Source organism: Ailuropoda melanoleuca, chromosome 10 (genome assembly GCF_002007445.2).
Source record: "Ailuropoda melanoleuca isolate Jingjing chromosome 10, ASM200744v2, whole genome shotgun sequence".
Lineage (NCBI taxonomy): Eukaryota > Metazoa > Chordata > Mammalia > Carnivora > Ursidae > Ailuropoda > Ailuropoda melanoleuca.
In genome coordinates, this window is record NC_048227.1 from 97,638,782 (window position 1) to 97,649,658 (window position 10,877).

A 10,877-nucleotide genomic window follows, 5' to 3' on the forward strand; every position below is an offset into this window, starting at 1 on the left:
TTCCCTCTCTAGCTGGCTGTCTCTATCTCTGTCGCATAAATAAAAATAAAAATCTTTAAAAAAAAAAAAGCGAATCTGTGAAACAAGAGTTTTGTTTCATTGTGTGCATTTACTTGCTATTGTGCTTTTAGTTTTTAAATACTAAATTCTTTTCTCAGCCATAAGTTTCCTGATGCCATTTCCTGGTACAGTGGATTTACTTTTATATGACATTTAGATGACAGCAATAAATCAGTGCAGTACATGTGAATTAAAGAACATTCTTCTGCAGCAAATGTTGAGAAATCATTCTTTTTGATGGCTGAGTAATATTCCATTGTATATATGGACCACATCTTCTTAATCCAGTCATCTGTCGAAGGGCATCTCGGCTCCTTCCACGATTTAGCTATTGTGGACAATGCTGCTATGGGTATTAAGGAGGGCACGTGTTGCATGGTGCACTGGGTGTTATACGCAAGTCATGAATCATGGAACTTTACATCAAAAACTAGGGATGTACTGTATGGTGACTAACATAATAAAAAATTATTAAAAAATTTAAAAAGAACATTCTTTTGGAAATAATTAGAAAAGTAGATACTGTGAATTAGAATCGAAAAAAGTAGGTAAAACAGCAGCTGAGGTTTTTGTAATAAAGCTTTGTACAGATCCCGAAAGTAACATGACAGCATTTGGGAATGCAGACGGATCCTCACAACTGCTGCATGTGGGGAGGGCCAGGGAGATTCAGATTCTGGCGAGTAGTTATTATAGGCAGAGCTGAGACTATGCAGTGTTGTGTCCCGGTAGCAACGAGGATGGGGCTTGGGGAACTGAGATGTGCTTGATTCTACCAAACATATTTAAAATTTTTTTTTATTTTATCTATTTATTTGTTGGAGAGAGAGAGCACAAGCAGGGGGAGCAGCAGAGGGAGAGGGAGAAGCAGGCTCCCTGGATGTGGGACTCGATCCTAGGACCCTGGGATCACGACCTGAACCTAAGGCAGATGTAAAACCGACTGAGCCACCCAGGCGCCCCTCTATCAAAACACCTTAAATGAAGGTTTCTCTGAACTTTCCCATTGTGAGCATTGAGGCCTGCAGCTTGTAGGGCCGTGCTGGAACCTAAGAGACTAGTGTTAACAGCTCTGATCATGCAGAGGAAGGAACAGAGAGGGGGGAAAAAACCACTCTTGGGATCTCTTTTGTTACCAAGTAAAATGAACTTATTTAAGATAGAAAAGGAGGAATGATAGTTTCTGGCTACAGTATTTGCCAAGGAATGGTTTATTACTCATTATTATTAGTTTAACACATGTAAGATGCCACCAAAAACATTTTTATCTAGTAAATTCTTTTAATTATTCAATGCAAAATATGCATAAAGGACTTTGTCAAGGCTAAATACATTCTTGTCACATAAAGGTTGTTACTTAATGGGACCTGCTTTGTACAGAATTAATCTTGCTTTACACAGAAAAGCCACTTCGGGCCTCTCCTGTAAAGATGGCAAGCACTTACATTCCAGTTTTAACAGATAGTAGTGACAATGTTTCCACTACCTAAATTGAAAGCAGAATGTTGATACTTGGCTTCTTTACCAGTATTAAGATTATAAAAAGATACACACACATTCAACATATATATATATATGCTCAGAAAACCATTATCTAAACATTCTACAGTTATAGTGATTTTCTTAACAGCAGCCAACTTTTGTTTTACCTTTTTCCTACAGCACATTAAAAAAAAATTATGCCCATAAAAACACAGCCATGATTTTCTTACAAAAGCTCCTGATACTCACTCTTGTAAGAAGTGGAGAATACCACCTCCCATGCTGCCACTCTTTCCGCCCAGGAGACTCTCCTCTCTTTTAAGGATGTTGGTGATATACTTGTTTTGTCTGTCAGCCAGCTGGGGAGCACACCCAAACTAGCAGATCTTGCATGATTCAACTTGCCACCGCCTTTCGAAACATCTCGATAGCATCACAATCTCTCGAGAAACTCTGACAACTGTCTTAACTGTAGTTATCCAACTATGGTGACCTTACAACTCTTGAAGAAGTGTGTGCTGTTTTTTTGCTGATTAATCCTTCAAATTTGATCGTCACTAGCTACAGCCCATGAATGTAGGGTTCTAAGGACAGAATATATAGAATCATGGTCCCAGTCTCCCATCTCTATTTTGTTTTCCTATAAGGTATTAAGTTTCTTAACTGTGAATTCTTCACGCTAGTATTTTCTGGAACTTAGGTCTAGAGAAACTTCAGATCAAAAGAAGCACAACCTGCTACTGTGATCAAAACCTAACAGAAGTACAATGACCTAAGAGTGAGCCCCATAGTCACGGGACCTGCCTAAGCTAAGACCTGGTGGCAGGGAAAAAATACTCCCACTGAAACACATTTTAAAAGAAGAGCGGGGAACCTAAATAAAGTGGTATCTTAAATATATTCTGTGTTCAATGTGCTAATTTCCATGGTTTTTTTAAATGAAGTCAATGGGCCAGACATGGAATACAATTTTTTCATGATGACTTAATGTTGTTCACTTGAAATATATAAAAATTACTATTTTCACACATAATATTTTAGAGAAATCAATTCATTTCAAAATTACTGTGTCTCCTTAACATTAAAAACTGGGGGGGGGGGGTTGGCTAATCTGTGATTCCCACTGTGTTTGGCTAATGTGGTACGTTCACCTTGGTGTATTCTTCCAGACAGATCTCTTCCCTAATAGGGGAAAAATTCCTTAGGATCTGGAGGCCAGGGGCCACATCTTATGCATCTACAGAGATGATGCCCATATTACATGGTGCAAAGTGTTACATAGTCGATCCTTTAAAGAAAGTCTGCTAAATGAATTTCTTTATTTTTAATAAGTTTTTTTTAAGTGTTTGTCACTCAATCTTCTGTGCTATCACTATCCCATTTCACAGATAGAGAAACTGAGGCTCAAAGAGGCTGGGTCACTAATGCAAGATCCCATAGCAAGAGTTGAGCCAGCATTCACACAGAGCAGGGTAACTCCGGAGCCTGTGCTCTTAATGACTTCACTATATGCCGGTGTCTTACCGGTTTGTTCAATTACAAATACGCTGAGCACCTGCTGGGTGCCAAACTCCGTTCCAGATGTCGGAGATAGAGCAGCAGCCAGACAAGACCAGGCCTGGGCTCTCACAGGGCTTACATGCTAGTGCAGCGAGTCTGAAAGTATACGTGGAGAAGCGGGAAGGAGAGAGGGAGAAAGAAAAAGAGGAGTGGAACTGCCCGCTCACAAGGTTCCTCTAGGGGTAACAGTTTAAGGAAGTGCCACTGTTTTCCAAAGCAGCTGCACCATTCTGCAATCCACCAACCAAGTATGTGGGTTCCGATTTCTCTGCATCCTCCACAATTGTTACTACCTGACTTTTGTTTTTATTATAGCCATGATGAGCCTCACTTTCTGTTTCTGACATAATTAACTCCTAAAAAACAACTATTGGAAGATGTCACAAATCAACCAGATGAAGAAAAAAAGAGGGGAGCCTGGGTGGCTCAGTCGGTTAAGCATCTGCCTTTGGCTCAGGTCATGATGCCAGGGTCCTGGGATTGAACCCCACATCTGGCTCCCTGCTTAGTGGGGAGTCTGCTTCTCCCTCTCCCTCTGCACCCCACCCCCAATGCTCATGCGCACTCTCCCTCTCTCTTAAATAAATAAAATCTTATAGAGAAAGGAAGGAAGGAAGGAAGGGGAAGGAAGGAAGGAAGGAAGGAAAGGAAGGAAGGAAGGAAGGGAGGAAGGGAGGAAGGAAGAGCAAGTCCCAGTTAATCTTAACACCAGCAGCAGAGCCCCTCTGCAGCTCTGTGGGGACAGTGGCTGCCCAGGCTCTCAGTGTTCAGGACACCCTCCAGCTATTTGGAGGAAGTTTCCCAGATGGTCTTTCACTGATCAGTCAGGCTATTTTTCACTGCAAGACACATACCTTCCTCCCTGCTGTGTCCGTGAAAAAACAGGTAAAACACTAACTGTTAGGCAGTCAACAGAAAGCCAACTGAGAGATATGTGTTTATTTTCTTTCTTTTCCCCTAATTTACACTTTACAAGGGTCAAATCTCATTAAGACAAAAGTAGATCACCAGAGCATTAGATCTCTACCAGGAAAAACAAAAGTTACTTCTCCTTAAGTGACTTAAATCAATTTGGGGGTCATTTTTAAATTAAATGAATATAAAATAATACTTTTTTTATATCGGGGTTATATTTTTACATCTTAAATGCAATTTCTACTTTTAAAAGACACGTTCCAAATCTTAGGAATATTTCTTTTAAAACGTGGCCTAAAACAAATCAACTGTGTAAAAAGTAAGCGGTGCATCCAGGTAGCCATCAGGATGCATACAGTACAAAATGGAACTGTAGGAAACCCCAGCAGAGCCACCTCAGCCAATATCCATTCCTAAACATTGCTACAGGCAAAACCGTGCATCTGCGGCAGGAACAAGGAATTCCCCATTTTTCTTTGTTATGATTAAAGAACTGCCTTTACCTCAATAAAAACAACCAAGCATATTTGCATTAAAGGTTAAGAAAGGAGTAAAGTGGGATTAAAACCATGGCTTCACGCCATTTTAACTATGAAAGAACATGAATAAGATGTAACTGAAAAGTTCTTACCTGACCAATTCTTCAGATAGTAGTTTTATAAAATTCTTGTTTCACGGTTTTTCACTTACTGCTTTGATCTTCTAGCTATTTTTTCTCATTAGGAACTCCCACTGACTCCAATTTAAATAAATACGGTTTGTTTTGAGATCGGCTTCCACGGAAGGCACTGCCGAGACCGCCTCTAATGCACGGAGTACAGCAGAGGTCCCCCCAGTTTCTTTTTGTCAGAGAATCTCACATTCTTGTGTCAACATTTGTGACTTTCAACATAATACTATATTAAAATCATTCTGGAAATAATTTGTACCTTTCATCTGAAGATCTCACAGAACTTGGTTTCATTAATACAACACCTCTCTGCCCCATCCCTTCCAAGAGCCATTGAAGTATAAAGTGTTAGCTTTCATTTGGTAAGAAGGTTAGGATAAGAAAGTTAAGAATTTTTTGTGCAGTAAAAGGCCATTAAGATAATCTCTAGGCTGTGAGTTCTCAAAATGCGGTCCTCAGACAACCAGCAAATTTATTAGAAACGCAGATTCTCAGGCCCCACCTGGATCTATTGAACCAGAAACTTGGGGGTTGAGGCCAGACCATTAGTTTTAGCAAGCCCTCCAGGAAATTCTCATCCAGGCTAAAGTTGGATAACCACAGCTTCAGTCCAAGACATTTAGTTTATAATTGAGGCATCTAAGCCTAAAATTGTTAGTGTCAAAATTAGAATTGGATTCCAAATTTCTTGCAGACGTTGAAGGCATGAAATACAGCAAGGCAGATCTCAACTCCTTTTCCCCTTGACACTATTTGGTTAGCCACATCTAGTTGAGTTAACAGGTTCCAAACTAACTGGTTTAGGAAAGGGAAACCAGTGATAATTGTTTTCAAAATCCTGCCCCAATTCCCTGTATTCACTCCCCATACCTCAACTTCCATAATTTGTGGCCTAGTAAACAGAACATTGAATTTGGACGTTGGAGAATTCAGGTCTAGTTGTCTCTACCACTAACGGCTGAGTGCTCTTAGACAAATCACCTCTCTTCTCTTCTGCTTGCATCTCTATAAAAATAAGAGAGTTGTTTGTATAAAATTGTATTCGAATTTAAGATTCTCTATAGCTCAGAAATTTCAAGATTCTCTGACCATGAGTTTTTGTTTAATTTACCCCTACACCCAACAGGGGGCTCAAACTCACAACCCTGAGATCAAGAGTCCCATGTTCTACTGACTGAGCCAGCCAGGCATTCCTCTGACCATGACTTCTAAATAAATGTTCTCATTGTCACCATGCCAGATGGAAAAAAAATCCAAATGCCCAACGCTTTGATTTCACTGTTCCTCCATCCTAAGTCTACGTTCTTTAAAATAGCTAATGTGCTACCATTGTTCAAATGCCAAACTATGATTTTGTTGTGGTCATCAAAGCAGAATTTAAAGAAAGAATCATAAAACCAATCAAAAGAAAAAGATTGATCAACAACACTGGATATTTTAACTGAACCAAGAATGGAAATTAAACATGCTTAGAAGTTCAGTCTGAATTAATATTTGCATAGTTTACCTGGTGAATTGACCATAGTTCAAAAATAGCAAGAACATTTTTTTAAATACTTAAAAAGTAAAAAGTGTTATAATATAGGTTAAAACAATAGCAAGGCAGTTACTTTTCAGTTTGCTCATGTGGCATTGTATGTTTATAAGACATGGCTGTTAATACATAGGTGCCATTATAAACCTACGCAAAACAGCTTGCAACATCACTTAAATTGAAGAGGAACAGTCCAGAAAGTGCCCACCTAGACTGCCAAAGAGTCACAGCACCAGTGAGAGAGAGCTATGTGGTCCCAGACTGCAATTACATCGTCCTCTGATCATACTCTCAAACCAAGACTCTGCGTAGGACATTGACGTCTGGAGTACTGATGTATTTCTTAGACTTCATATCAAGGAGACAGAATCATTAATAAATCCCATACAGTGTCTTTCCATCTCTTCTTAGGATTCTCCTAATAATTGCTGTTTAATAGTAAAAGGTCACTTTCCAAGAAAAGACCAAAGAGAGCTGCGTTATGAAGATCTTCTTTCTACCCGTCAGCAAGTCATTGTCTCCTAACTTCGACGAGGCTAAAGTCATAAATTCATTCTGGATTTTTAATTTCTGTGGAAGAATGCTTTTTTAAGGATAAGAACCTTAACAGTTAGACACAGAAATAGAGATGTTTTGAGCTCCTAAATTAAATTTGAAAATATGTGAGAAAAAGGAAGAGAAGGGAAAATAACATTACTTCAGGAAATTTCACAAGTTGCTTCATTAAAACAAGCTACAGCAATTTATAGAGAAGAAAAACTGTGAAATCAGTAACACTGAGAATTAAATTAACTTCTTTTGCTAATAATGACATGAAACTACTTCTACATTTTATTTTCTATAAAGAAAGAAAACAAGAAGTGCAAAAGGAGTTTAATTCACTTAGTGACTTCATCCAAAGATAATGGACATTAAGGACATAAAAGCACAATATTTTAACGGTGACATTACATATATTAGTTCAGCAAAGAAAACTAGCTAGAAAGAAAATAGCAGAAAACTTAAGGAAGTAATTTTTAGTATAGGAATATTAAATGCACATTATATGCTTTTTATGTTTCTTAAATAGAAAAACAAGAGAATGAACTGAGTACTTATTTAAAAATCCATTAAAATATACCCTAAAAGGGGGGGTGCCTGGGTGGCTCAGTTGGTTAAGTGTCCGACTCTTTATCTCAGTTCAGGTCATGATCTCAGGGTTTTGAGATGAAGTCCTGCATCAGAAGATTCTTTCTCTCTCTCCCTCTACCCTGACCCCCTTCACTCAAGCTCTCTCTCTCTCCCTCTCAAAAACAAAAACAAAAAATGAAACAAAACAAAAATATATACACACACACAAATATATGTATGTATATATATATCTCCTAATTGGACATTGTGCATATACACTGTATATCAAAATACTGTATATCCTGCCTATCCCTTACTCCCTCTTATTGGATGTAACCAAATCCCATGCCCGCTGTAAAGGAAACCCACAAATGGATCAGAGCTGGAAGTACCGGCATAGGCACTATCGCCCACCCCCACCCCCTAGTGGCATCCCTTTCCAAGGTAGGGTCAGTTCAGAATCTTCAGGCTGAACCAGACCCAGGTCAGTCTGGGGGGTGTTCGGGAAGGGACAACACCACTGAAGAAAGCCTCCTCCCATCCCAGGGACAGTTCCTTTGGGTACTGTTTTCCTGTCAAGGCTTATAATTATACTACAACTTCTGTTGTTCTTGGGCTCAGCACAAAGAGACTTCAGTGTTGGATGACACTGTTGGCTTAAAAAAATACTTCAGGGGGAAAAAATATCACTGAACCACAGAGTTAGTGAGGACCTCAGAACTCATGGTCCCTGACCCCCCTCGGCCTCCTGAGCAGCAGCTTCCAAATGTTCTCTCTCCTTCCAGNTCTCTTCTGCTTGCATCTCTATAAAAATAAGAGAGTTGTTTGTATAAAATTGTATTCGAATTTAAGATTCTCTATAGCTCAGAAATTTCAAGATTCTCTGACCATGAGTTTTTGTTTAATTTACCCCTACACCCAACAGGGGGCTCAAACTCACAACCCTGAGATCAAGAGTCCCATGTTCTACTGACTGAGCCAGCCAGGCATTCCTCTGACCATGACTTCTAAATAAATGTTCTCATTGTCACCATGCCAGATGGAAAAAAAATCCAAATGCCCAACGCTTTGATTTCACTGTTCCTCCATCCTAAGTTTACGTTCTTTAAAATAGCTAATGTGCTACCATTGTTCAAATGCCAAACTATGATTTTGTTGTGGTCATCAAAGCAGAATTTAAAGAAAGAATCATAAAACCAATCAAAAGAAAAAGACTGATCAACAACACTGGATATTTTAACTGTCCCAAGAATGGAAGTTAAACATGCTTAGAAGTTCAGTCTGAATTAATATTTGCATAGTTTACCTGGTGAATTGACCATAGTTCAAAAATAGCAAGAACATTTTTTTAAATACTTAAAAAGTAAAAAGTGTTATAATATAGGTTAAAACAATAGCAAGGCAGTTACTTTTCAGTTTGCTCATGTGGCATTGTATGTTTATAAGACATGGCTGTTAATACATAGGTGCCATTATAAACCTACGCAAAACAGCTTGCAACATCACTTAAATTGAAGAGGAACAGTCCAGAAAGTGAACCCACCTAGACTGCCAAAGAGTCACAGCACCAGTGAGAGAGAGCTATGTGGTCCCAGACTGCAATTACATCGTCCTCTGATCATACTCTCAAACCAAGACTCTGCGTAGGACATTGACGTCTGGAGTACTGATGTATTTCTTAGACTTCATATCAAGGAGACAGAATCATTAATAAATCCCATACAGTGTCTTTCCATCTCTTCTTAGGATTCTTCTAATAATTGCTGTTTAATAGTAAAAGGTCACTTTCCAAGAAAAGACCAAAGAGAGCTGCGTTATGAAGATCTTCTTTCTACCCGTCAGCAAGTCATTGTCTCCTAACTTCGACGAGGCTAAAGTCATAAATTCATTCTGGATTTTTAATTTCTGTGGAAGAATGCTTTTTTAAGGATAAGAACCTTAACAGTTAGACACAGAAATAGAGATGTTTTGAGCTCCTAAATTAAATTTGAAAGTATGTGAGAAAAAGGAAGAGAAGGGAAAATAACATTACTTCAGGAAATTTCACAAGTTGCTTCATTAAAACAAGCTACAGCAATTTATAGAGAAGAAAAACTGTGAAATCAGTAACACTGAGAATTAAATTAACTTCTTTTGCTAATAATGACATGAAACTACTTCTACATTTTATTTTCTATAAAGAAAGAAAACAAGAAGTGCAAAAGGAGTTTAATTCACTTAGTGACTTCATCCAAAGATAATGGACATTAAGGACATAAAAGCACAATATTTTAACGGTGACATTACATATATTAGTTCAGCAAAGAAAACTAGCTAGAAAGAAAATAGCAGAAAACTTAAGGAAGTAATTTTTAGTATAGGAATATTAAATGCACATTATATGCTTTTTATGTTTCTTAAATAGAAAAACAAGAGAATGAACTGAGTACTTATTTAAAAATCCATTAAAATATACCCTAAAAGGGGGGGTGCCTGGGTGGCTCAGTTGGTTAAGTGTCCGACTCTTTATCTCAGTTCAGGTCATGATCTCAGGGTTTTGAGATGAAGTCCTGCATCAGAAGATTCTTTCTCTCTCTCCCTCTACCCTGACCCCCTTCACTCAAGCTCTCTCTCTCTCCCTCTCAAAAACAAAAACAAAAAATGAAACAAAACAAAAATATATACACACACACAAATATATGTATGTATATATAAATCTCCTAATTGGACCTTGTGCATATACACTGTATATCAAAATACTGTATATCATGCCTATCCCTTACTCCCTCTTATTGGATGTAACCAAATCCCATGCCTGCTGTAAAGGAAACCCACAAATGGATCAGAGCTGGAAGTACCGGCATAGGCACTATCGCCCACCCCCACCCCCTAGTGGCATCCCTTTCCAAGGTAGGGTCAGTTCAGAATCTTCAGGCTGAACCAGACCCAGGTCAGTCTGGGGGGTGTTCGGGAAGGGACAACACCACTGAAGAAAGCCTCCTCCCATCCCAGGGACAGTTCCTTTGGGTACTGTTTTCCTGNTCCCATCCCAGGGACGGTTCCTTTCAAGGCTTATAATTATACTACAACTTCTGTTGTTCTTGGGCTCAGCACAAAGAGACTTCAGTGTTGGATGACACTGTTGGCTTAAAAAAATACTTCAGGGGGAAAAAATATCACTGAACCACAGAGTTAGTGAGGACCTCAGAACTCATGGTCCCTGACCCCCCTCGGCCTCCTGAGCAGCAGCTTCCAAATGTTCTCTCTCCTTCCAGCCCAGGACCTCACTCTTGGAGAACTTTCTCCACTACTTCACCAAGACAACACCATCCACTGGGAGGGGATCCCTTCAGCTGCCTTGAGGCCTTTGGCAGTATGAGCTGATGTAATCCCAACAGTAATTCTGCTTTATAAAAATGGCCCAGAGAGGTTCTGAAATTTACCAGCATCACAGAACATTTCATTTATATATTCGCCCTCTATGTCTAAAAAGAAGCATCCCAGAGTTGATAACACGGAACTGTATCATCGAAGTTTGCTAAGAAACTAGAACTTAAATGTTCTTGT